The sequence below is a fragment of the Anser anser genome (genome assembly GCF_964211835.1).
Source record: "Anser anser genome assembly, chromosome: 2".
Lineage (NCBI taxonomy): Eukaryota > Metazoa > Chordata > Aves > Anseriformes > Anatidae > Anser > Anser anser.
The window spans coordinates 124,118,526-124,145,267 of record NC_139721.1 but is presented as its reverse complement, the minus strand read 5'-3'; the positions used below and the strand labels follow the sequence as shown (position 1 = coordinate 124,145,267).

The window sequence follows — 26,742 nt, the reverse complement described above, 5'->3', positions numbered from 1 at the left end:
TATCACTGCACAGTCATTCCTGTTTATTGTCTTTGTATGTGGTGGGTAAGACATGTTTTGGAAATTAAAGCAACATCATGCATTTTCTACTTCTTTTCTGTAAAGTCAGATTATCCATCTAGCTTAATTATAGTGTAGAAAAAAAAACACATTATAAAGATACTCTATATATTAAGAGCTTTTCAATGCTTAGTAATAAGAACCAGTAATAAAATGAAATTAGCCTACTGTATTTCCAAAACCTGCAGTAGAAATGTGTTTAAATGTACACGTGGCTCTTGAACATAGCAATATTTCTCTACCAGACAGCGCTAAGCATGGTAAGTAGAGGAGAAATCATTTGGGATTGAATGTATTGAAAAGCAAAGTAAAATTCTAGATTTTTAGAAAATAAAGTGTCTTTCTGCTTATTTTGTCAGAGCACACGTCTCTTGCCTATGCTGTGTTCCAGTTGCTGGCTTTCAAATTCTGTTGAGCGATCTGTTTTACTTGATAAGTGGCCTTATTATCAGCACTGGGTTCTCTCACAAAGTTTTTGTTGTTGTTTTTGTTGTTTTTTCTTCCGCCTTATCATCACACCAAGCATCTTCCCACTCTTCTGTCTGTAGGGAGATTTAGAATGGGTTTCTGTACGTACTTCAAATCCTAAGGGAAAGAGGACATGTTAGGAATGATAAATCACCTCTCTTGTGTTTAAATTGCTTCCCAAATCCTTGATTTAGGAAAGGACTTAAGTACAACCTTGACAGGAAGTGTATGTCAAAATCTTATTGTGTATGAATTTTATTTTTTATGCTTTAATTACTACTGGGGTGGAGGAGGAAGGCTATTGCATTAAGGGATAAGATTTTTTTTTATTTTTTTATATATTTTTCCCCTCCAGTTTGTGGCCCGAGATTTTGGTTTACTAGATTGTCTGCACAATTTATTTTTACTTAAAAAAAAAAAAAAAAGTGGATCTTTGTAGTATGGATATTCTTTCCCATTATTTCAGTGAGAAAAGATTAGATATTACTTTTGTAGCAGATCACTCTTTTACACCACAAAAAAAAAGATATTCTTCCTAACACTGCTGGCTGAACTTTTTTTTCCATATTTTTTAACTTAATAATCTTTGCTGTTCCTGAGTTACTCAGGGTTTGTATTGCTTTGACCAAGATCAAAATTGATTATTAGATTTTTACTCTGTATGTATAAATATAACAATTTCATATAAACACACTACCATGGAACATTTCAAATAGGACTGTGTAAATAATGTACTCTTTAATATCGAGGGAATTTTAAAAAGCAGAAAAGCACTTGGGAGATCTCAAATATTTTTTAGGACTATTATTATTATTATTATTATTTTTAATGGGGGGAACAACTGTATTTATAAATCCTTTCCCTTCCAAACTTAAATTTTCATTTTGAAGAATTTTTCACTTCTACATTTCAAAGTTCACAGTCTCTGGGATGAAGATATCCATTAAACTTAAGCAGTATTTGGAAGTCATTCAAGTATATGCAAAGTGGTTTAGGGAGGCTTTTTTTTTTCTTACTTTTTTTTTCTGTTAGTAATGTGTTTATATTTTACAAAGTTTAGCATCAGTTATAGATTACATCAAAAACAGTTTCTTGGTATACACTGCATTCTAGGGTTATCTTCTGCACTGTGGTAAATGTCAGTAATGACAGAGTAACATCTCTGTGTCAATTACAGTAAGCAGTGTTGCTGATGTATTTAATAATCTTATCTCTGTTAATATAGTATAACAGGTTGACATTGGAGACAACCTACCATCAACAGAGCAGATCTCTGTGTAGTGTTAGCATTTTGAGAGCTATGTAGATAGAGATTGTTTATAATGAATACAAGTGATTAAATGAAGTTTAAGAATATTTGTTAAAGTGAAGATAAATAGATAACACAGTGGTCACTTTCAGCTTAAGATTCAACAAATAAATTTAGAACTATGACAAGAGTTCCCAAACAAGAAAAAATCATGATTTTTTAAGCCTATGGTACATTTGTTGTTGTTGTTGTTGTTTGTTTGTTTCATTTAGATGTGGATACAATGATTTGTTTAGAAAGTAAATATGTGTACTTAACATGTACCTTGGATTAGATTTAAATATAATTTTAATATATTAATTTTTAGAAGAAGGTAAACAGGTTGTGAGAACAGATCTTAAGGAATATAATTGTTAACTCTAAGTTTTCTATACAAACTGGTCATAAAACAGGCTTGGGTCGGTTCTAAATGCTGATGGAGACAGATGAACCTGCTTTTGTCTGTGTGTTTCTATGATTCTATATAATTTTGAATACTCAAAATTCAGTGGAATTTTCTCTCCCTTTTTCAGGAGGATGCAATGCATGACAAATGCAAAATAGGACTTTATTTAATAATGCAGGAAATATATTTTTTCCCAATCGCTTTTTTTTGTTGTTGTCGTTTTGTTTTGTTTTAAGACTATAACAGAGTTTAGGGGATTTCACTTTTAATTAACTTGTTTGTTGTTACTGTTGTTGTTTTTTCTTTCAGTATGGTCTAGGTTTTGAGTCATACACTAGACATTATAGTAGTTAATTACCTCAGCATTAAAGACAGCTCTTAAAAGCTTTTTGGTGGAACTTTCCACAGCAATATGCAGAGACAGGAGCTATCTCAGGACACAGCCAGTTGCCAGTTCAACTTCAGGTTAGGGAAAGGATATTTTATTTCTCTGGCTTACAGTAAGAACAACATAGAAAATAAAACTTTTTTTCTTTTTTTCTTTTTTTCTTTTTTTTTTCTACTTTTTTTTCTTGCGCATGAAATACCAGTGATCAGATCACTGTTCTTGTACCCACATTCATTGTTTGAAGGGTTTCACAGTCAGATCTGTTTTGTTGTTCATCCTCTTGAACTTGATTGAGACTGTAGAAAGGCTGCTTACAGGCACTGTGGTTATCGAGATCATACCTAACTTATCTGCAATTTTGATCCCTGTCTCAGAACAGAGCCCAAGTACCTGCTCATCAGTGTGATTAGGAAATTCACAGCTTCTCAGTCATGATGTGCGTGGTTCCAACTGCACAGAGTGAGATAAGCTATGATTTCTTGAAACTCGCATGATATTTCTGTAGCAGGGGGAAAAATCTTTTTTCAGGCCAAGAGAGTCTGTGTTTCACGTATAATTCCAGCAAGCGAACTCTGCCAGAGAACGATTTTAAATGAATTTCAGTTTCAAAAATAACAACAACTGGGCCAGAGTCTGCGTCCATTCCCTTAAGCCATGGTCTAATGATTGTTGCACGAGCAGCCATGGAGATTTACCATGTTTGTACTCTCTTGGGGGTGATTAATATCTTCACAGCACAGCCAAAATAATATATCTTGTTAGTGTTCTTGGTATGTTTCTGTGCAAAACCAGCCAATGTTGCTTCATCTATCTTCAGCAACCTTTGTATTGAAGTGGGAAGAAGCTCTCAGTTGATGTTTGAGAAAAGAGGTCACATTTTCACTGGGTGAAGACAGGCTCAGGGGAAAGGTAACAACTTACTACTGATCATCTTATAATGATCTTATCTATTACCTTATGTTATTAATTATTCTGTTAATTTCAATAGAGCCATATGCAGAGGTGACATATGCTAAGTCAGAAATGAAGAGGATGGGCTAAGGTAGTGAATGATCCATGTGGAGCTTTGCTTCTTGCCATGTTCTCTTCCATTCATCCCAGTAGAAGCATGAAAGAACATCAGATGCTTCTGTAGTGTTGCTTTTCTTCTGCAGAGTCAAGCAGGTAGCTGGAAAAAAAAAAAAAAAAAAAGTAGAAACTAAAGCCTTGACAGCTCCATTTTCTTTCATATATCACTGATGGGGGAAGGAGGGGGGGCGGGGAAGCGTTTTTCCTTCCCTAAATCCCAGAGACAAGTGATGATGAAAAACAAATTTTATATTTAGAAGAAACGTATTCAGTGCTCTGACCTGCTTCTTGTAGTTATTGCTCCCTTTTACCCAATGGGAATAGTGAATTGCAAGGTACCTATCCAATTCTGCATGAAAGAGGAGTGTAGGATATGGCTCATTTATTTTTAAGTTTCAGGAAATAATTAAAGCAAATTTGTTGTGGTTTTCACCCTGCTCTAATTAAAACACAGAACACTTCAAATGTAGTTATTGCCAGATCTATTTGCATATTCAGTGTAAATTAAAATGATCATCCTGATTATCTGTCAAGATATATGTAAAGCAATCATAAAATAGACTGAATACAGTATTTTTTAGTTGGTTTTGGTTTGGTTTGGTGTTGGTTTTTTGTTGTTGTTTGTTTTGTTTTGTTTTGTTTGCTATGTTTCCTAAAACTGAAGTATTATGGTCCCAGGAGTCATATATGGATAAATATTAATCTATGAACCCGATATTACTTTTACACATGATGTTTGTAAGTCACAGTAAGGTACATAAAATGGTACATTCTGTTTCATTCTTCATCAGTTTTGAACAGAAAAGCTATAAATCTGTGACCTGGCACTATGATCATTAATAACTGAAGAGCGTAGTTAAAGAATTGAGTTTCTAAGAAAACTGGAGTTGCAGCAAACTGAGCTCAGCTTGTAAGAGTTTCTTTTAAAAGAGGCAGGAAATGTGAAATGAAAGACAATAAGGAAAACTTACATTTTAAAAGTTTAAGTGAGGGAATAACTAATTCTCTTTTCAGCCACTTGGATGTATGGTCACAGTGAGGAATCTGACTGTAGAAAGTCATAAACAACGAATAACATCTAAACATCTTCCTATTTATATTTTACATGACATTTTAAAAAGCTTACCTCTTTTTGTTTAAGCTTAAAGATATGTTCAGAATTAAAATACTGTTTCTGAAGATTAGTTTGGACAAAACAAAGCTAGTTATGTCATTTTCAAAGAGTAGAGTTATATTGTTTTGTAGTTGGTGTTTTTTTGTGTTTTTGTTTGTTTGTTTGTTTTTTAAGTATATTGTATATTATCCAAATGTTGTCATTTTGGTGCAGAAAGAAACAGTGAATTTTATTTTTATTTTCCATTCCTTCATTTCCTCCTTTCACTGCTTCTCCTTTTCAGCCCAAATGAATTTTTTTTTTCAGAGATACACACAATGTAATTTGAAGACACAGGTTCTTCTAACCCTGTCTGTTCTCAAATTATTGGTTTAACAAAAGGTGAAAATAAGGACACTGACACATCTATTATACTGAATAGCAAACTGTCAACAATGATGTAGATGCAAAAGATGAAGTAGGAGCAATAGGAAAACACATTAGAAATTATTGGCTTTTGATTAATCTTTCACACCAGTTTTATGTTAGTACAACTTAATTATTGTTTTGGTGGAACTTGGTTACACAGGATTAAAATATAATTTATTTTAAAATTCCCTGAGTGCCAAATAAAATGCTTAAATCTCTAAACTGACAGGTAAGATAGTCACATATCCTCACGCCAACAAGATCATGCAGCTCTGAGTTCCCAATCAGTATCACTGAACTTAGTCTTTGATTTATATCATGTGTAGTTAAGACTGCGAGTATAATGAATGCAAGTACTAGACAAAGCACAGATCTTCACAGTTCCATTGAAGAAAATGGGGAATATATCAGTTGCTGGTACCACGATTTAGCCTGCTCAAATTTCATTTAATTTCTTGCTGGCAATGGAATCAGTTTCTGTTTCTCTTCAAATGTTAAGGTCCATGCTCCTGCATCCTGGCATAAGCACAGGAAATGAGCAGCAACTGGAGGGCTTTTGCACTGGCTGGTGTGCGGAGGTAGTAGTGACTGGAAACTGTGAAAAACAGAGCAAAACAGTGCCATGTGGAGCCTAAAGTAATACTAGAGTTTTGATATTATAGCATAATCAACAGTTTCATTGACTTCCTAAAAAATATTTTAAAGTTCTCATACTTTCACGTTTGCAAAAATGACTTGCCTTATATTTTAGCTAGAATTTAAAGGGTTTTAGAATTAACTGCATTATTTTCTTGCTATACTTTATTTAGTAGAAATTACTAAATTCATTTATTTCTGACATCATCTTCAAACATGAGAGAATAAATAAGGAAAACAGATTTAAATCCATAAACCTATTCCCTTAATGAACAATATCATCAGCCAATTCTTTCAGAACTTGTGAAACACAAATATTTTTTATACAGTTCAAAGTGAAAAATGGGCCATGCTGGTACAAGAAACATGAAATAGATGGACTTGAGTTTCTACATCTTGTACCACAATTTTAAAACCAGGCTGAGGAAGGAAAAAAAAATTCTTCTGAGTAGTCAGGAATTTTGGAAATGCTGAGCTGCAGGGCAGAAGAGATATATAGAACATATTTCTCTTCCATCCTAGCAGCTGAGAAGGCATAAATGACATAGCAAGTACAGTGTATAAGTAGAGACAGAGACAGTGAAATATTTGCATCACAGTATCAGATCATATCTAATGGCACTGGGATATGTCATTAGGAGACCTTGTATTCCAAACAGAGCAACAGGCAAAGCTTTATTGGGTTTTCCTATATCTTTTCCAACCATGGAAAAGTTTGTAAGCACTCCATTATGGCTGTTATGAATTGCCTCTCTGCTATGAAGCTTTCTTTGGTGGAACTGGTGAGTTAATTTCATGTAATAAATGCTGTACGAACAGGAGACAAAGAAATAACTATACAGCCTTAACTTTTACAAAGAATATAAACAGAGTCTTGGAGGGGTAGGGTTTGATACCAGTCTTTCAAAGGTGTATTTGTGAGGTGTTATCATTAACGTTCCGTTTATTTTGTATCTTCTTTCTTTTTTTAATATATTTCTAATTGAAGGATGGTAAATTATTTGAGGAACCCCATAATTACCACGTTTGCTATTAAATGATCTCTTGGAAGATTTACTATATTGAAAGGAATCATAAGCCCCTTCAAAAAATCTCAAATTGTTTACATCATATCCTGTATTTGACTTTGAGAGTATGTTTCAATTCAGTTCAAAAAAAAAAAAAAAAAAAATCAGTAGTGGCTATTATGTATGTGGGATGCAGGTGATAGAAGATCTGCTTCATTGAACAGAGAAGAGATGTTTAGAAAGCAACATCTGCCATTTACCTAGCTGTAAAACATTTCTTGCTCTGTTTAGCAAAGCAATTAAGTAACAACATACTTAGATGAAGGTCCTGATCCAGACACATTCTTTAAGAAATCAGAAATACTGATCAGTTTTTGCTGTTGATCAGAAACAGATGCATTTAAAAATGTGGGCTTGGGAACTGAATGAAATGTTATGGGTGAATGGCTAAAAAATTGCAAGTCTTAGGTCAGCAGAACAACTTAAAGCCCTACAATAAATGATCTAGATCAGATTGTAAGTGTCAGTTCTTTCCCCAGTGTCTTTCCATTAGGATAGTAGACCTTGCTAGAGAAGAGGTGCTGACTTTTCTTTAGAAAAGTTATAGGCTGGGTTTGTCTAAGGTCAAAACATTTCTGATAACTCCTATAGTGGACAGGAGTCACAAATAGCCCTTCACCACTGCGTGGTTTAGCCTATGAACTTCTATATGAAATTCTGTAGTCCACCAGTAAAGACAATTGAATATATATCTTGATATGAGGATTTTCTTTTTATTCCTATGTGCCTTTGAAAAAATATGTGGGAGATAAATGAGTGAGCACAGTCTTGATATATTTGTTTGACAAGCATGGAGAACAAGATTGGATCCATTTAACTGAATGTTGTGGTTCTGTCTGTGTCAGACAAAATCTCCCAGCTCAGATGGGAAGAACACTGCAAGAAATCACTGCATAATTAAATCTTTAATTAATTTATTAATTCAAGGCAAACTCTTTCACTTTGTTTCACTTGCTGGTAATGGATTTCTCCACGCCATGTGTGACAGAATGTGGTCTGGGTTTAGGTATAAACTTTTAGGAAGACGTTTTAAGTCATTTTTTTTGAGATTCTTGCCTATAAAGGCAAAAAAAAAAAAAAAAAAGTTTCTTCTTCTGAATCCACCTCTGTCATATATATAAAACTTAATAAATTATGACCCTTTTAATGAAAACATCCAGTTTAATCTACTGGAGCTTATTCTAGTGTCTAGCAAACTACAATGTTTCTTGCTCTGTATGTGTTACTGTCAGCTTCTTTGTAGAAGTGTGCAAGATTTAATAGCCTAAGTTCAAGATGTCTTTTGTAAATAAGGAAAATAACTTGCAAATGAAATGAACACACTAAACTAGACAGTAGAGAAGGGAATCTTTTTTTCTCTTCTGCCTGCTTTTCTTTGCTTCTCCTCATACCACACACCTCATTATGTCAGGCTTCACATTACCGCTTTGTCTCTTGTAAGCAATGATCAGAGAACAAAGTAGAAAATAAAAGACTCCTGTGTAACTGTTGAATGTCTACTTGTTGCAGTGCCTATACTTCAGAAGACAACACACTATTTCATGTTGAATAGTAAGGGGATAGAGAGAAACACTCAATTTTGTAAAAAAGAGGAATTAGTAGCATGGCTTTTTTGGAAGTCTTTTTATTATTACTATTATTTTTTATTATTATTTTTTTGTGAACATCCATCATTATGACAAGCAAAAATGAAACTGTAAGCATGAATATCAATGTCAGATTTCAAGAAAATATATTTTAGAAGCAAAGTTTTTATGTTTAGGGTATATCACAGAATCAATTATGTCTACAGATGTAAGTCATTAATATGTCCTACTGTGATCCAAATGGTAGATTTGAAAAAGTACTGAGTTGGCATCACTAAGTTGCAGTACTGCCTCTCACCCTTGATGTTTATCTGCTGTGATTTACTGATGAGTTAAACTATTTTCCTTATTGTCTCCAGTTAAAATTTGTCCATTTCTTTTTTTAAAAAAAATCAATGTATTTTATCACGAAACATAGAATTTGAGTTTTGTATTTTATTCTTCTATCCCTAACTCAAACTTTTCTTCCACATGTATAATTCTTCCAGGCATCGTGAGTGCGTGCACTTTCATGCTCATGTGTCCTTAGTAGCAAATTAGGATATGTTGTAGGTGAAGGATATAATAAAGCATTAAAATATGTTAATATGAGTGGCAGCCATGCAGTCACAGCAAGTCATTCCTTAACAGAACATACATATGAAATTACATTTCAATGAATAATTCCATTTATTTGTATTTCTAAAAAGCTATGCTTATTAGTAGGTAATTTGTGACTAGAGAGGCATTTCCAAAGGGATAATTACTGTAAGTGTTTTTCCCAGGTCTCAAGAGAAACAAGATTACTTTTCTATCCTGAATTATGAGTTTTGAGAAGTTAGGCCAATGGCTTCCTGGCTTGTATCAGAAGCAGTGTGGCCAGCAGGACTAAGGAAGTGATTGTCCCCCTGTACTCTGCTCTGGTGAGGCTGCACCTCGAGCACCGTATTCAGTTTTGGGTCTCTCAGTACAAGAAAGACATCGAGGCCCTGGAGCGTGTCCAAAGGAGGGTTACAAAGCTTTGTGAAAGGCCTGGAACACAAGTCCTATGAGGAGCAGCTGAGGGAAGTGGGGTTCTTTAGTCTGGAGAAGAGGAGGCTCAGGGGTGACCTTATTGCTCTCTACAACTACCTGAAAGGAAGGTGTGGATAGTTGGAGGTCAGCCTCTTCTCACAGATAACTAGGAATAGGACTAGAGGAAATGGCCTCAAATTACACCAGGGGAGGTTCAGGTCGGAAATTAGGAGAAATTTCTTCTCAGAAAGAGTAGTCAGGCATTGGAACAGGTTGCCCAGGGAAGTGGTGGTGTCACTGTCCCTAGGGGTGATCAAGCAAAGGTTGGATGTGATGCTTAGGGACATGGTTTAGTAGGTGATATTGGTGGTAGGGGGATGGTTGGACCAGATGATCTCTAAGGTCTTTTTCAACTGTAATGATTCTATGATATATTCAAATGAGTCTCCAGGGCAGAAATGCCAGCAATATGTTACAATGGTGTCACAAAATAAAATGGGAAAGACCTGCTGTGGTAAAGATAATCCAAGCATGTCTTAAGGGAGTGGTGTGGCCCTGAGAAACTTGTAGTTCAAGCAGCTGAAAGGAAAAGAAATAATATTATAAAGACCGCACAATAAGTAATTGATCATAATGACCATAATAGGACAGAGGGCATCCTTTTTTTCCTTGCTTTGGCTGCATTGATCAACACTCTCTCTAGTAATAAGTTTCTTTTCTGGAATAGAATAGAATAAGAAATCTTTTAGAAAAGATAGATAGGTAGACATCTTCAATGTGGTTCTATATTCAGAATTGCATGTTATTTTTATATCATTTGCTGTTAAGGCTTCTGTTTTTTATTTACATGAAATGAATGAGCTCCCCATTTGCACCTCATATGTTGCAGAATGGGAAATTTACAGGTGCTGCTGAGTTTCCAGGACCTGCAAAGCTCCATGTTGTATAGTCAGCATCTGATTGTAATGAAGCTGCTCTTTTTTTCAGGCCATTTTTTTGTTAAGGCAATGGAATGTAGGTCTGCAGGTGCTTTCTTACTGGATCTTGTTTACATCTACTTGCATTACATGAATTACACTGTGATTTCACTGAGCTGAAGGAAGTAGGATCATTTTCTTTTCTATTTGTCTCCTTACATGCACTTACTGCTTTCCTGATTATCACATAGTGTAATGTAGGAAAGTATTATAACATTGAATAAAACCTCTCACTCTTTAAATTTAAAAGCTCTTAAAATAGAAGGATAAGAAGCAATATGTCTGAGTACATCCATTTGAATGCATTAGTGTTTTTCTAAGTTGCTCTTTCATTATTATTTCTTGACATTTTTCTCTTTAAAATGAAGTTTCCATGCCATTATGGATTGCTCTGTAATGCCATGTAGGTGTTGTCACTTTTCTGAACTGTGTCCTTAATCCTTGTGATTATTACCCGAGTTCTAAATAAATGGTGTAACTGGACCAAGAAAATAATTTAAGGAAAGCTTTATGCAAACTTTTCTCCCAATCAAGCTCAACATATAAGCCCTAATTTAAAAGGGTAGTGGATGATATTATTCCCATAGAAGCTGGCAGCACAACTCCCACTAGACACCTCTCTGTATACCACCATATCAAATACTCTGAATTTCTACACTAAGCAAAGAACTGGAAATAATTCACATGTTGTTAAAATGTTCACTGTAAACTCTCCATTACTTTGGTGATATTTATTTTCTGATGTGAAATGCTTTTATCCACATGCATGTAAGTGTTGCCATAGACTTGAAAATTTTACAGGATGCTACTGAATTTACAAGATAATTTAAGTTCTATGATTAGTTTGCAATATATTAATTAACTTGAGGTTTCCTTATTTTCAAACACTATGTGCTAAGGAAATGATACAAGTCTGCACAGAGCTACCACAGACTGTCTGAAGAGAACAGCTTAAGCTCCACCCCTTACAGAGGTGTTCCATTACTTCTAAGAGTAGGAATTCTTAAAAGTAGGCAGGAACTCGAGGTAGTTATGATCCGTTAATGAGTTAGGACGTTACACCAGATTGTTATTTTGCTTGGCGTATCTTCTTCTGTTGTTGCTGCAGTCCATTCCAATTTCTGTTGGGCAACTGTTGATCATGTCCATCAGGGCAGATTAGATCCTGTAGATTCTTGGAGCGGACAGTTTTTTTGGTTGTAGAACACAGAATACTTTTCGTTGAACTTCTTGGTCTGCTTCCTAGAGTGTACATGTTTGTGATATTCTCATGGGAGAAACAGAAAGAAATGTGCTGTACAGATTTGCCTTTTTCTAAAATTAATATGCTGACCCTTTGTGTCAGCAGAAATTGTATAAGATGACTACATCAGTGTAAGTACGTGTTAAGAGTAAACATACACCAAAACCATGGCTGAAAGTATCAAATTTATTAGGATTTTACAGAGCCTTTCAGTGTGAATCAAGGAAGATAAATCACCATCTTTTTATCTATTTCACAGGAAATCATAATACTGGAGATGGAGAAACCACTGTTTAACAGCCATTTGCAACCTCCTGATTCCAAAATACTGTTTTTGTGGCCTTGGTGTAAATTGGAGCAGTTTAAAGGAAATTCTGCTGAATATTGACACATAGTTTCAATCTTCCACTTTTTTAATGCCCCCTTCAAGCACCTTTTCTGCTTGGGCTGGAAGCCTATGAGCTGTCGTTATTGACCCATATAGGATTTCTGAATTTGGGAGTGAGGATAGGAAGGTTCATATGATCATCAGCAGCAAAAATCTGGCATCTCATTGTAGACTGTACTTTAAGTAAGCAGGAAAGGAATTTCATTCAAAGACTAACAGATGATGATCTTGTATAAACGCTTTTGCTGAGAAGTTAATTTTTGAAAGCTTCTTGCATTTATATTCAGTCATAAACTAGAAAATGACTACTCATAATGATTTCCAGTTAGCACTATGGAATAATATAGCACTGTGAAAGAATTCAGTGCTGATCTATCAAATTTCATAGTTATACAACATACAGGCTATAGCAAGCAAAAGATATACAAGCACACAAGGGAGTAACCCCCAATCAGAGGGGTGAGGTAGAAGGTGCTTGTTCAGCTTGACGGCATATATTCCCTACATTCATGTTAAATCCATGCCTTGTGAGATGTAACCAGAAAAATAAGAATGGTTTATATATGCAGATTTACCTGCGAATCTTAGTAATAATTTTTATGTGGCTTTTATTTTCTTTAATTTCCTTTGCATTTTTAACAGTAATATACCTCATGCTAGAATTTCATTTTATTAAGAGGATTTTTTTCTATAGGCTTTCATTGAAATTATTACTGCTATTGTACTTATGCTGCAACTAGATTTGTAAGTGTGTGTGGTCTTGCAGTGAATTAATTTGCTCCTTATAAAACTAGACTCATGGTGACATTATAAAAAGACTAACTAATAATAAGCAAGATTTGAGAGGGTTTTTTTTTTCATTGTAATCTCATACTGTAGTAGTGTAGCCAACAGGAACTGCATTGATTTTTTTTTTCCAGTGTGGACTCCATGGATTTATAGTAATAGCTGCATGTCAGTATGGGTGAATCATGAAATCTACCAATTTTTTATTCACCATATTTTTTACTCTGGATCAAGAACAACTAAAAATCTGCCCATGTTTTAGTCCAGCTGCAAGCTTTAATTCATCATTAGAATCATAGAATAATTTGGGTTGGAAGGGACCTTAAAATCATCTAATTCCAACCCCCTGCCATTGGCAGAGACACCTTCCACTAGACCAGGTTGCTCAAAGCCCCATCCAACCTGGCCTTGAACACCTCCAGAAGTTGGGCAACCACAACTTCTCTGGGCAACCTGTTCCAGTGCCTCATCACCCTCTGAGTAAAGACTTTTTTCCTAGTTTATTTTATTTTTTATTTCTATGCCACCTCTTAGAGACCTGGGAACACCTCTAATGATTAACCATAGCTCTACAAAACCGTACTGATATAAAGTTGCTTCAGTGTATGATGTAATTGTGGTCATAAATTGTGTACTTTAAATGAGAAAGTAGACAGCTGGGAAGCAACTGAAAATGTGACCATATCAAGGAGAATTGCATATACCTGTCAAAGTCTAGGCATGCTGGGAACCTGCAATGTCAGGTACAGGTGGAAGGTGAAGGTGGAAGGTGAAGGTGGCAATTTAGAAGAAGCCTATAAAATATTTCAAACCACTCAGTATTTTAATTATTTCATAGGAAATATTAAAAACATGCACATTCTATTAATAGCATTAAAGTTGTAACTTCTTTGTATTTGTTTTAAATTATTTAGCCAGTATTTAGTCTAATGGTGTATCTCAAGAATGGCATTAAGGGTTAAATGTATCTGATGACATAGACAACTGTCAATGTTTTCTCAGTAGCCAATCTACTTCCTAAACTGCTGGAAAAGCCAAGATTCGGTCAGGTCAGCACACCTTGAAGTCTACTACATTCTGTAGGAGGCAGTGGAAAGCCAAGGTGGAAACCTGATCTTTTGTTACTAGCAGAACATATCATGCTGACCAAATAAATTTTTTTATCTTGTCCTGTCTTCTCTTTGCTATGTCCAGCCTATCCATCTGACTTCTTGTACTCATCTTTCTTATATGTATTATGCATTTTTCCCTATTATAAAAGTAACTTTATTTAGATATCAAAAGCCCTAGCTTATTTCAAATCAATCTTTTAAATTGACTTATCTTGAAAAACTTTGTGAAAATAATTCACAATACATTGCAAACAAGATCTTATATAGCTGGAGTTGAATGCATTATCTTGTTAGCACTAACACTGTAAGAAAATATTTTATTCACAGCCTGTTCAGCAAATAGGTTTACGCAAAGTTATGTTCAGAATCTCTTCCCCTATTTATAAACATCACGAATCATGTAAGACAACTCATGAGAATAATTATTTAGAAGAAGTGTAGAAGTATAGAAGGGACTATACTGGGTCAGGTTACACCACTGGCTCTTGCTTGAGAATAAGCCTTAATTTACAGATTACTCAAGTGCATCATTGCCAGTGTCATGCTGTGCGATCTGCCTGTGTGGAATCCCTTGGAGGAGATGAATTGAGTGTCCAGGGAAGACAGAGTCCTCCTTGCAGTTAATCACGTGCAGCAGCTGCTGTCAACCAGCAAGCCTGACCATACATGGTAGTTAGCAGAGTTTAGTTTCCAGCTACTTTGAATGCTTGTTCCAGGGCAAAGTCACAGGTGACCTCAAATGCTGGGGTGTTTGAGCTGCCTTTTGATTTTGTAGTGGAATAGAGGAATACAGAAATGCTGGTATGCTCTGTAATCAAACATTTATTTAGTAGCAAGCAAAAAATGGAGCTTAACTTCTTAAAGGCTTGCAGCTAAACCAATTTTCAGTGACAAAAAAAGGTTAAGAATTTCTGAATAATGTATTTATATGCCTGAGTTTTGGCGTTGATGCCACTTTTTAACATTTGACTTTTAAAATATGATGAGATACATTTTTATTACTTTATTTAATTTTTAACCTGAAAACCATTGTGCACTCCTCCTGGAATGAAATAACTTAGTGGAAGATAAAAACAAACAAAATCCTCTGCCCACATCAACCCTCATTTAATTAATTATCCAAATGTTCATGGGTTTTGATTTAGATTCTTGAACGGGCTTATAAATGGCAGCTGAGCTCTAGTTTTCCGTGACTTTGAGGAGTATAGGACAGATGCTGTTCCTTTCAGTTAATTCTACCCACCTACATTTGAGCCGTCTTCTCTCTTTATAGTTAGTGGGTAGAAACAGACACCTTCAGAGCATGATTCATCTGACCTATTTTTGACATGTACATTAAAAGAGAATAATCATGACCAGAAAATATCCATTTCTCTAACCATAAAGGGAGTCCAGATGTTCAGTTTAGGTATGAAGTACGCTTAAATGAGATTTAACCAAGGTCTGAGGAATGGACGTTTTTAAACCTACAGGGTTTATATATGTAGTCTGTCTTTTCTTTCTGATATATAACTTTTTTTTTTTTTTTGGTGATGGTGTTTTATTTTTATTTTTTGTTTTGTTGTTTTGTTTTGTTTTTGTCTCAGAAATACTTTGGGGAAGAAGAGCTTAAAAGACTCAGATGTACAAATTTGTAAGAACATACTATAATATGCGTGGAAATAATACATGTCAAAACTAATGAACTTTTAAATGCTTGCTGTTATGCTCCTGGTCCTTGTAATGAATTTCATTATGCCCTGGCTTTTAAGTGCAGAATAGGTTGAGGGGTACTTAAAAGGGAGAGTGATCCTCTTGTGTAAATAACTAGAGATATTCTTACCAAAAATTGTATAGAAGTTGAAGTTTCCATCTTTCGGTGTGCTCATTTCACTTTTGGTTGTATGAAAATTAAACTCCACAAGTATTTTTGCAGATTACCTTTTATATTCTTGTGTACTTTGCAATTTCTGTCATTCTTGCATAATACTTTATAGAGATTAAAGATAATCTAGCATATTCCATAAATAAAGCCTTTGAAGACTGAGTTGCAAAATATATTTTTGCATTTAGATGAAGAGAAAATATTGGATTTCTTAGCATATAACTAAAGTAACAGGGAATTATATCACCTCCAAACACCCTTATAAATGAAAATGTACAACTGACACAAGTTTACACATACGGGAATTTAGCAATTAATGAAAATGGAACAGTGAACATGGTAGAAATTAAATATTCATGGTCTTAAAAGCTAAAGCTGTTGATAACTCAGCAGCAAAATAGATGAATGTTACTGTATGTATTTTTACAGACTATATATATCCAAAGCTTCTAATACATGATGCAGTTATTTTTCATTCTTTTGTTAAAATTAATGATGTTAGAGGAGGTACTGATAGAACACATAATAGCAGATTCTAATGTAAAATACTACAAAGAAAATGTTTTTGAAATTTGACAGTCTTGATGGCAACTGGGGACAAGACAGAAATGTTTTTGCCGTTATAAGAAATCTGAAATGGAAAAATACTTCCCGTGTGTTTAAAAATGTGAAAGTCATAGATATTGAAAATAATTGACTGAAGCTATTCTAACAAAGAAATTTCCATGAATAACAGGCTGCTCAGCCCCAGAACTTTAAAATATTTTATTTGTAATAAAATATTAGAAGAGTATCACCGGGATCCCTGCAGTGTTCATCTCAGTAAGACAGCTGGAAATCTGTTTTCCCATCTCAGAGCAGATGTTCTAAACATTTCTGTTTTGTGTAAAATCCTAGTGTAGGACTTTCATTTTAGCTTTTTTTCTTTTTCTTTTTCTTTTCTTTTTTATTTTTTTATTTAGTAGTTTCAAAAAAGTGCAGGAATGGAAGGGATTTCCTGAGTCACAGAACCAAGTGTCTTGCTATCAACACATCATGTAGTTTCTAATTTTTTTCAGCTTAATCTTCAAACAGGATTTGTGAGGGAGGTGTTGATCTGTTTGGGAGAGGGTGTTGTTCCTTTACTCATGCTTTCAATGGAAATTTTCTCCTAATTTTGAATGCATAAATACATGAATAAACACACAATGTTTTTGTAGTTCTTATCTTTCCTTACTCACGTCACAAGCACTCTCTCTCACATAGAGCCATACGTCTCCTTAGGCTTTATGTTGCCAAACAAAACTCTGTTCTTTTTCTTCTTATTCCTGCAGTTTCCCCATTTTTTCTAGTAGCTCTGTCCTAACACTATTAAGTTCAGTCAAAAATGAAAACAAAGCTGCACATAATATTTCAAATATTCTCAGTAGTATTTGTTTAATGGTGCTAGTACACCTCATTTTTACTAGCCATGTCACATGTCACTTACCCTGGGCTCCTGAATCCTTTTTCATGATCTCATGGATTTCTTGGATCAGTCACCCTGTGATCATCAGTCAGCGTACTTGGATCTTTTTCCTTCTTTCATCTCCAGATTATAAATAACCACGTTAGGAGAAATCCACTTGAAATTGCACAGTCACATTACTTAATATAATTCCTCTTCTACAGACCTCAGACCAATTTTCAGGATTACTTCCTATGAGATATTCCTATCTTCCTTTAGTGTTGATAGTACCCTCCAAGACTCTGGGTTCAGGAACTCTCTTTTAAGACACAACAGCCTTCTCATTCCCCCTCTTTTCTAGGACCATTTGTGAAAATGCCTGAAGTTGAATACACAGTAATATGAGGTGATCTACTAAAATCTTTAGTCTATGCTTATAAAAGAATAATCACAAAAATACCATCACAAAATACTGTCCACTCACACTTATATTGGAATTAAAACTGGAATTTAAATACTTTTTTTTTTTTTTTAAGGTCAATTCCTACCTTCTGTTCAGTTAATTTGTTTCTTAAGGTCCTTGTGTCAAAGACTTTATAACATCTAGATACATCCACTATGATTCTCTGGAATATCATGTCTTATCAAAGAATGCTGTCAATTTTCTTTTAGAGTAGCCTCAATTATATAAACTTGTTAGTGTTGGGGAGAATCGAATGGATGTTCTATTAATGTTTCTCAGGTGATGGATCATACGGTATAATTAAATATTATTAAATGTACTTACATTATCAAGTAATCTATGTATACTGGAAACCTAGGGAGTACACTGAACATTTAAAGGAATCGTTGAAGGGGAACCCTGGGAGGGAATAGGTACAACCTGACCTTGGATAAGGGCCTGGAGATGATGAAATGAGTTGAAGCAGAACCAAGGAGCGGAGGGAGCATGCGTCGAGTGAGAAAGGTGAAAGAGTTCAGCGGAGAGGAAGACTCCTTACTTCATCTGGACGACCACCTGGACGACCACCAGAGTGCGCCACGCATGTGCAAAGGGGAGGGGAGCTAATTAGAATGAAAAGCGAGGCTGATGTTGCAACCTGTAATGAATATGTATACCTGACGCAATATTGTATGTATAAATAACGGCTGGGAAGTAACGGGACTTGAAGCCAGATTTGGGCACCTGCCCCGGCTTCCAGCGCTGAATAAAGCACCTTCATATAATCACTTGGTGGTTATGTGGTTGCTACGCTAACATTTTGGCGACCCAGATGGGACAGCGTGGGCACTGCTGAGGCGGATCGTGTCTCGGTTTCGCTCCAGCCGGCACCGAGGGATTCTCGGGGAGCAGTCGACCACGACCGACCTCCGCTGCTCACGACGTACCACTGGAGTGGTAAGCAAAGGTGCTTTCAACTTTGGGTATTCGGTACCGATTTGGTTGGGAAAGCCTGCCGGTCAGACGCGGCGAAAGCCACGCTCGGTTGGGCAGGGAGCTCCCGGGGTAAGCCTAGGCGCCGTCCGTTAGACAGAGCGAAAGCTCTGCAGGTTCGGCATTGGTAATTGTATTGGTTTGTGCTGAAGGGTCAGCACCTGGTATTATTGGTATGTAAAAAGCGTGCTGCTGCTGCTCCGGCAGCTTTTGGGAAAGCACGCTGCTGCTCCGGCAGCTTTTGGGAAAGCACGCTGCTGCTCCGGCAGCTTCCGGAAAGTGTGCTGTTGCTGCTCCGGCAGCTTTCGGGAGAGTGTGTTGCTGCTCCGGCAGCTTTCGGGAGAGTGTGTTGCTGCTCCGGCAGCTTTCGGGAGAGTGTGTTGCTGCTCCGGCAGCTTTCGGAGAGTGTGTTGCTGCTCCGGCAGCTTTCGGGAGAGTGTGTTGAGTGTGTTGCTGCTCCGGCAGCTTTCGGGAGAGTGTGTTGCTGCTCCGGCAGCTTTTGGGAGAGTGTGTTGCTGCTCCGGCAGCTTTCGGGAGAGTGTGTTGCTGCTCCGGCAGCTTTCGGGAGAGTGTGTTGCTGCTCCGGCAGATTTCGGGAGAGTGTGTTGCTGCTCCGGCAGCTTTTGGGTCCGTATCATAAGCTCAAAATGAAAAAGATTAAAGAAATTCTGGGAAAAGATGTACCTATCCCGCGGACATCCCCGCTGGGGTGTTTGCTAGCACACTGGAAAGAGGGAGGTTTTGGTCAAGAAATGCGGAAAGGAAAGCTGATTGATTATTGTAATATTTGGTGGCCACAGTATAAACTAGAGGACCAAGAAACTTGGCCTGAGAATGGAACATTGCAATATAATACAATTTTACAATAATGCTATTTTGTAAGTGGGAAGGAAAATATGATGAACTGCCGTATGTGGAATTATTCTTTTATTTGCGCCGAAAGCCTGAATGGCAGCATGCTTGTGGAATAATGGTGCTTGAAGTTTAAACTGAGGAACGTTGTTGTGCATGTACTAAGGAGGGACGCTGTATACAGCATCAGGCAATAGAGAATAATAAGTATTATGGGAAATAATATAATATAATAATATAATAATGTATATAATAATATAATAATGTATATAATAATATAATAATATAATATAATAATATAATAATGGAAATATTGATCTGGAAGTTGCGCCGTCGGCTCCGCCGGAAGAGCCAGGACAGGGAGGGAAAAGAGAAAAGTAAGATAGCAGTAGTGATGGAGAATCCCCGATTTTAGTCTCCCCGTGTCACATAGGACCCGGCAACAGCGAAGGGCAGGAGAAACTATAAATGAACAGGGAGGGAAAATAATCGCTCCCCTCAGGCAAGGAGTGGGGACAGAAGGACCGGTATATGTCAAGGTGCCTTTTTCAGCTGGGGATTTAATGATATGGAAGCAAGCAGCCGGCACCTACAGGGAAAACCCAGATAAAGTAGCTAGGATAATGAAAATGATAATTAAAACCCAAAATCCCGATTGGGATGATCTCCAGGTGATCCTGGATACTTTGATGGATTCAACAGAAAAGGACATGGTATTACGGGCAGCCAGAGAGAGAGCCCGAGAAGATATACGTAATGGATTAGTGCTTGGAAATCTAGATCAAAACTTCCCCACCGAGGATCCCCAATGGGATTATAACACAGGGGATGGAATAAGGAGGCTGAAGAGATATCAAGATTGGGTACAAATCGGGGTACAGAATGCCATGCCCCGGACCATAAATTGATCAAAATTGTATAATGTCAGGCAAGAAAAAGTGGAATCACCTTCCGCCTTTTTAGAGAGATTGAAAGAAACTGCTAAGAAATATACAGATTTAGACGTAGAGACTGAGCAAGCTAAAGCTCAATTAGCACTCATTTTCTTGGGACAAGCCCAAGAGGATATTAGGAAGAAATTGCAAAAGTTAGAAGGTGCAGATTTGAGAAATTTGGATAGGCTGTTGGAAATAGCCTGGAAAATCAAAACTAGCCCAGCCAGTAAAAATTGAACTTAAGGAAGGGGCCCGACCGGTACGGATTAAACAGTACCCATTGAAGCTAGAAGCTAGGCTAGGAATAGTAAAGATTATAGATAAATTTCTTAGCTACCACATTCTGGAGGAATGCAAATCTGAATATAATACCCCAGTTTTCCCAGTAAAGAAACCTAATGGGGAATACAGGCTAGTGCAGGACCTTAGGGCAATAAACGAAATAACAAAAGATATTCACCCAGTGGTGGCTAATCCTTATACATTGTTAACATCTGTAAAAGAAAATATAAGTGGTTTACTGTAATTGATTTAAAAGATGCCTTCTTCTGCATACCCATTGACAAGGATAGTAGAAAACTTTTTGCTTTTGAATGGGAAAATCCACGGAACGGACGAAAGATGCAACTAACCTGGACAAGGTTGCCTCAAGGATTCAAGAATAGCCCGACCCTCTTCGGCAGTCAACTAGCTAAAGAAATAGAAGACTGGATTAACCAAGGACAAATTCAGGTACCAAAGGATCGATACCTGCTGTTACAATATGTGGACGATATATTAATAGCTACCGAAGGAGAGTCAGAATGTATTCAGGTAACTGTTGATATTTTGAATCAATTGGGACTAAATGGGTACAAGGTTTCTAAACAAAAGGCACAAATCGCGTGCACAACAGTAATTTATTTGGGATGTGAAATTTCTCAAGGACAAAGAAAATTGGGAGTTAACCGAATACAAGCTATTTGTGAAATCCCCGAGCCGCGAAATCTGCACGAACTACGGGCTTTCCTAGGTATGGCCGGGTGGTGTAGACTGTGGGTAATAGACTATGGACTCATAGCAAAGCCCCTCTATGAAACCCAAAAGGCCTGTACATTTACCTGGGGAAAGCCACAACAAGAGGCCTTTAAGAAATTAAAAGAAGCCCTGATAAAGGCGCCTGCCTTGGGCTTGCCGGACTTATCAAAGGACTTTCAGCTGTTTGTGCATGAGAGACAACGATTGGCATTAGGAGTACTGACCCAGCGACTTGGGAGCTGGAAAAGACCTGTGGGGTATTTTTCTAAACAATTGGATGCGGTAAGCACCGGATGGCCCTCGTGTTTAAGGGCCGTGGCAGCCACAGTCCTTTTAATACAGGCAAAAGGGGGGCCATTGGCTATCGCCCAGCCGAATGAATCTTAAGAACTACTAACCTATTGAACCCAGCAGTGTTTCTAGGAACAACTACGGAGGAAGGAGACCTCAGTCACGATTGCGTGGAGATCATCGAATATACCTATGCCAGCAGAACAGACTTAAAGGATCAGCCTCTGGGGAGACCGGATTGGGAACTTTTCACGGATGGAAGCAGCTTTGTGGAAAATGGGACTCGTTATGCAGGATACACGGTAACTACATCAAAGGTAGTGATCGAGGCAAATTCCCTACCTCCGGGGACTTCAGCCCAACGAGCAGAAATAGTCGCCCTGACGCGGGCCCTGGAACTAAGCGAGGGTAAGAATGTGAATATTTGGACAGATTCAAAATATGCATTTGGGGTAGTCCACGTACATGGGGCATTATGGAAAGAAAGGGGAATGCTATCCTCACAAGGGACTAATATAAAATATCAGGAAGAAATATTGAAATTAATAACAGCTGTACAGAAACCCCAACAGGTGGCCATAATGCATTGTAAAGCTCATCAAGGAGGGATGTCAGAGATTGCAGAAGGTAACAGACTGGCAGATTTGACGGCCCGGAAGGTCGCGCGTGAAGTACGGAAAGTAATGGCTCTAATTCCATCGAAGGTAGGCCTCTCTTGTTTCAAATTACCTAAAAACCCAAGGTATTCCGCGGAAGATGAGAGACTTGCAAATTTGATGAAGGCCCAGAAGAATCCTGACGGGTGGTATGTGACTACGACAGGACAACTCATAGTGCCTCCTATAATAATGCGAGAAATTTTACAAATAAAACATAACGAATGTCACTGGGGTGCAGAAGCAATGGTGACCTATTTGAAACGAGGTGTCATCTCGGTACACATGTTAACAATGGCAAAATCAGTAATGTCAAAATGTGAGCTTTGCTTAAAGAATAACCCGGTAGCAAGGAAACATGCTGAGATGGGGAGAATTAGAGCTGGAATAGAGCCTGGAGATTACTGGCAAATAGATTTCGTGGAACTGCCTAAAGCAAGAGGTTATAAATACCTATTGGTAGGGGTTGATACTTTTTCAGGATGGCCGGAGGCCCTTCCCTGTTGCACCAACCAAGCAAAGGAAACGGTAAAATGGTTACTACAGGAAATAATCCCTAGATTTGGTGTACCATTGGGTATTTCTTCAGACAGGGGACCACATTTCATTGCCAATGTGGTTAAGGAGGTTAGTAGGTTACTGGGAATCACCCAGAACACCCTATCCCACTTACTCCACCCCCATCCTATAGTACTAGCGTTAACAAGCAGGCATAGAGGAATCAATAAGATAGTAGACTAACGAAGATGCGTTAAGATTATACTTACTAATCTCTATATCAAGTTATACTCACTAACCTCTACTAACCTGATTCAACCTAATAGTAATGAAAATACTTGCTCTTGGTATGAGTGAAGTATTTTCAAAGGGGGGAAATGTTAGTGTTGGGGAGAATCGAATGGATGTTCTATTAATGTTTCTCAGGTGATGGATCATACGGTATAATTAAATATTATTAAATGTACTTACATTATCAAGTAATCTATGTATACTGGAAACCTAGGGAGTACACTGAACATTTAAAGGAATCGTTGAAGGGGAACCCTGGGAGGGAATAGGTACAACCTGACCTTGGATAAGGGCCTGGAGATGATGAAATGAGTTGAAGCAGAACCAAGGAGCGGAGGGAGCATGCGTCGAGTGAGAAAGGTGAAAGAGTTCAGCGGAGAGGAAGACTCCTTACTTCATCTGGACGACCACCTGGACGACCACCAGAGTGCGCCACGCATGTGCAAAGGGGAGGGGAGCTAATTAGAATGAAAAGCGAGGCTGATGTTGCAACCTGTAATGAATATGTATACCTGACGCAATATTGTATGTATAAATAACGGCTGGGAAGTAACGGGACTTGAAGCCAGATTTGGGCACCTGCCCCGGCTTCCAGCGCTGAATAAAGCACCTTCATATAATCACTTGGTGGTTATGTGGTTGCTACGCTAACAAACTCAGGTTTTATTTTACCCCATACTCCATTTATCTTTATGCCTCTTCTTTATAATTTTGGGGGCAGACTAAACCATTGCCTTGTGGTGTTGTTTTTACTTTACTTACTTATTTAATGTATATAGTTTTAATGTACTCAATTTGCAGACAAATACTTACAACTTACACAGTTGTTTAAAAATTGATTTTTTTCACTCATAGATGCAAAATGCAGTCCCTTGCTTGAAAGTGACTATAGGGATAAAAGTCACCTGGTTTGTTCATCACTGTATTTATCCCATATATACATGGAACTTACAGAAAGCTTTGGTTATTTTATGACACGATAACTATATACTTGTCAGTAAAAATGCCTGCTAGTACCTGCTGGTGCACATGTGACTCCAGCTTAAGCAATTTACAGGAGGGGAGAAAATGAGGTCTATGAGCCTTTTACCAAACCAGAATATTTTTTTTTCTTTTTATTTTCTTTTTATTTTTTTAATCACTTTCCCAAAACATATATAAGCTTTTTGGAACAAATACGAAAATACGTCTCCCTCCCAAAAGAGGTAATTGACTGCAAGACTCATACATGGATTCCACACGTAGAGTGATGGCATAAAAAATAGGTGCCTGTGAACAACCAGCCGTGGCTTGTGCTGTCTGTACTTGGCATGCCTGTAAGTTTAAATACTTAGGACTGTTACAACTACTGCTACATACTGAAGGGAGACGTACAGCTTTACTGCTTAGTATAGTTTCACCTTACACATCCTTTCCTGACCTGTCTCTGTGGTTGTGCCATTTCACTTACCCAGGATCAAATGTTCTGCAGAAATAAAATAGTGAAGTTAAGAGTGAAGAGGTCCCTGTTTATCCCCAGCACATCTGCTGAGGAAATATGCTTTTCTGCTTTTTACAGATAACTAGCATCATATCAGCTGCTGGTTACAGCAGTACAGAAGTGTTTCAGAACTGCCAGGTGATTCATCAGAGATTTATATTACATGGTTAAGTCCCTTGTGCAGTATGCTTAGGGACATGGTTGGCAATGCTGGGTTAACAGTTGGACTTGATCTTAGAAGTCTTTTCCAGCCTTTTATCCTATACTGTCTGATAGCTAATGTGCTTCATACTACATGGTTTGGGTCCAAAATAACTTCTGATTTCATATGCAAATCCAAAGAAAGATTCAGGGAGCAGGCTTGTTCCCAATACTCTGTAAGAATGAAGTTACCCTGACATTTTTTACCTGTATATTTTTTTTTATTTGTTTGTGGATCTGTTTTTCACTTTTCTTCTTTTTTTCTCCTTTTGTGTGTGTGTGTGTGTGTGTGTGTGTGTGTTTGGTGTAAGCTAAATGAATAACCTACATGAATGAGGAATGTGCTGCACTGTTGACCTCAGGAGCAGAAAATATTTTATATTTTCTTTTTAAGACAGACACAGTCTTTGAGATTCACTTTATTATTAAGCTGATCAAGAAAGTTTAGTCTCTGATTAACTGTTGCTTTCAATTTTTAAAAAAATTCTACGTTTTTTAAGTCTGAGGAAATGCTCAACTGTGACTGTCTAGAATAGGAATAGGAGATGCAGACAATACAGTGTTATACAAGTCGGGTTTTAGTAAAATCTTCTATTTTTTTTCAATACAAAAAGCTCAACCTTCATAGAAATAATTATGCTGCTTCCTAGGCATTAGGGAATTAATATCAGATCCTAACAAAGATTTTATTCTTAATTACTTGTAACATCAATATGCGTGCAATGTTTTTCTCTTTCAAAACACTATAAATATAGGCTAATTAATTTTGGAATTTAGTAATAAATATCCCACTGCACTCCAGAATCTGGAGAGCCAGACTCATGCAGGACACAAAGGAGCCTGCAATAGCAGCCTTGCCACAGGAAGACATCATCTACAGGGCAAAATTGTCCTTTTTTCCTGGTACAACATCTGAAACTATGGTGGTGTCTTTGTTATCAATGAGAACACTACTATATGCCCAAAGCACCTTCTTCTTTTGTAGTCTTTGGAAAAAAAATCATGTATTAAAAATAAGCATTAATGTATTTAGCCAGAAAAAAATATGTTAGACAACAGATTATTATTATTATTATTTTAAATGTAGCTACTATTTTACAGAAAGTCTACATATCAGAAAGAGGTTGAAGTTGAGGGATAATATCTGTTTTGAAACCTTAGCTAAGAAAAATGCCTATGCCTACCATCTTGAATTACTGTGTTACTTACTGACACAATCCTCACAGTAAAATCCATTTGAAAAAGGGAGGTTTTTACTGAGAGACTTAAAGAATACTGGGCTTTCAAAACTCCCAGAGACAATTTAGTTCATCCATTAGACCTTACAAAAAATTCCCAGACAAATCAGAGGAGTTAGTGGTTACCCACAAAACGTGCAACAGCCTGAGATATTGGTGACTGTGAAATTCTCTCTGACTCAGGGAATATTATTTTTCATGTGAAATAAAAAAGACTGAAAGACAGAAATTTAATACATACTCTGATAATTCAGGTACCTTCAGATACAACCTGCTTGGGGACAAATCCTACATGGTAGATGAGTGTCTTAGCTTCTGATTATTGAGACAGAGGAGGAAGGCAATAATGACAAAGGTGTATACAATTTGTCCTGTCTACTTCAGTGGGAAAAGCTAGGAAGGGATTCAAGCTTTTTGCCTCCCTCTTCTTCTTACTCTTCTTCTTCTTCTTTTTCTTTTTTTTTTTCATTTTTTTAAATTATTTTGAACAAAATCTGTACTTCTAGACTCCAGTGCTTCTTACAAAACTGTCTCTCTGTTAAAAGAGAGCTCCTTCCAATAGGGCTGCAG

The 26,742-nt window shown here is 37.0% G+C and overlaps 1 protein-coding gene and 1 long non-coding RNA gene across 3 annotated transcripts in view; both read left to right on the top strand.

Moving 5' to 3' along the window:
- Positions 1–26,742, top strand: part of KCNH8 (potassium voltage-gated channel subfamily H member 8) — a 200,823-nt gene that overhangs the window by 25,724 nt on the left and 148,357 nt on the right. The gene's annotated exons all lie outside the window — the stretch shown is intronic.
- LOC310893792 lies at positions 17,972–23,876 on the top strand. The gene is made up of 2 exons (XR_014579291.1): positions 17,972–18,677; positions 23,468–23,876. It is a non-coding gene; the product is annotated as an uncharacterized lncRNA (long non-coding RNA).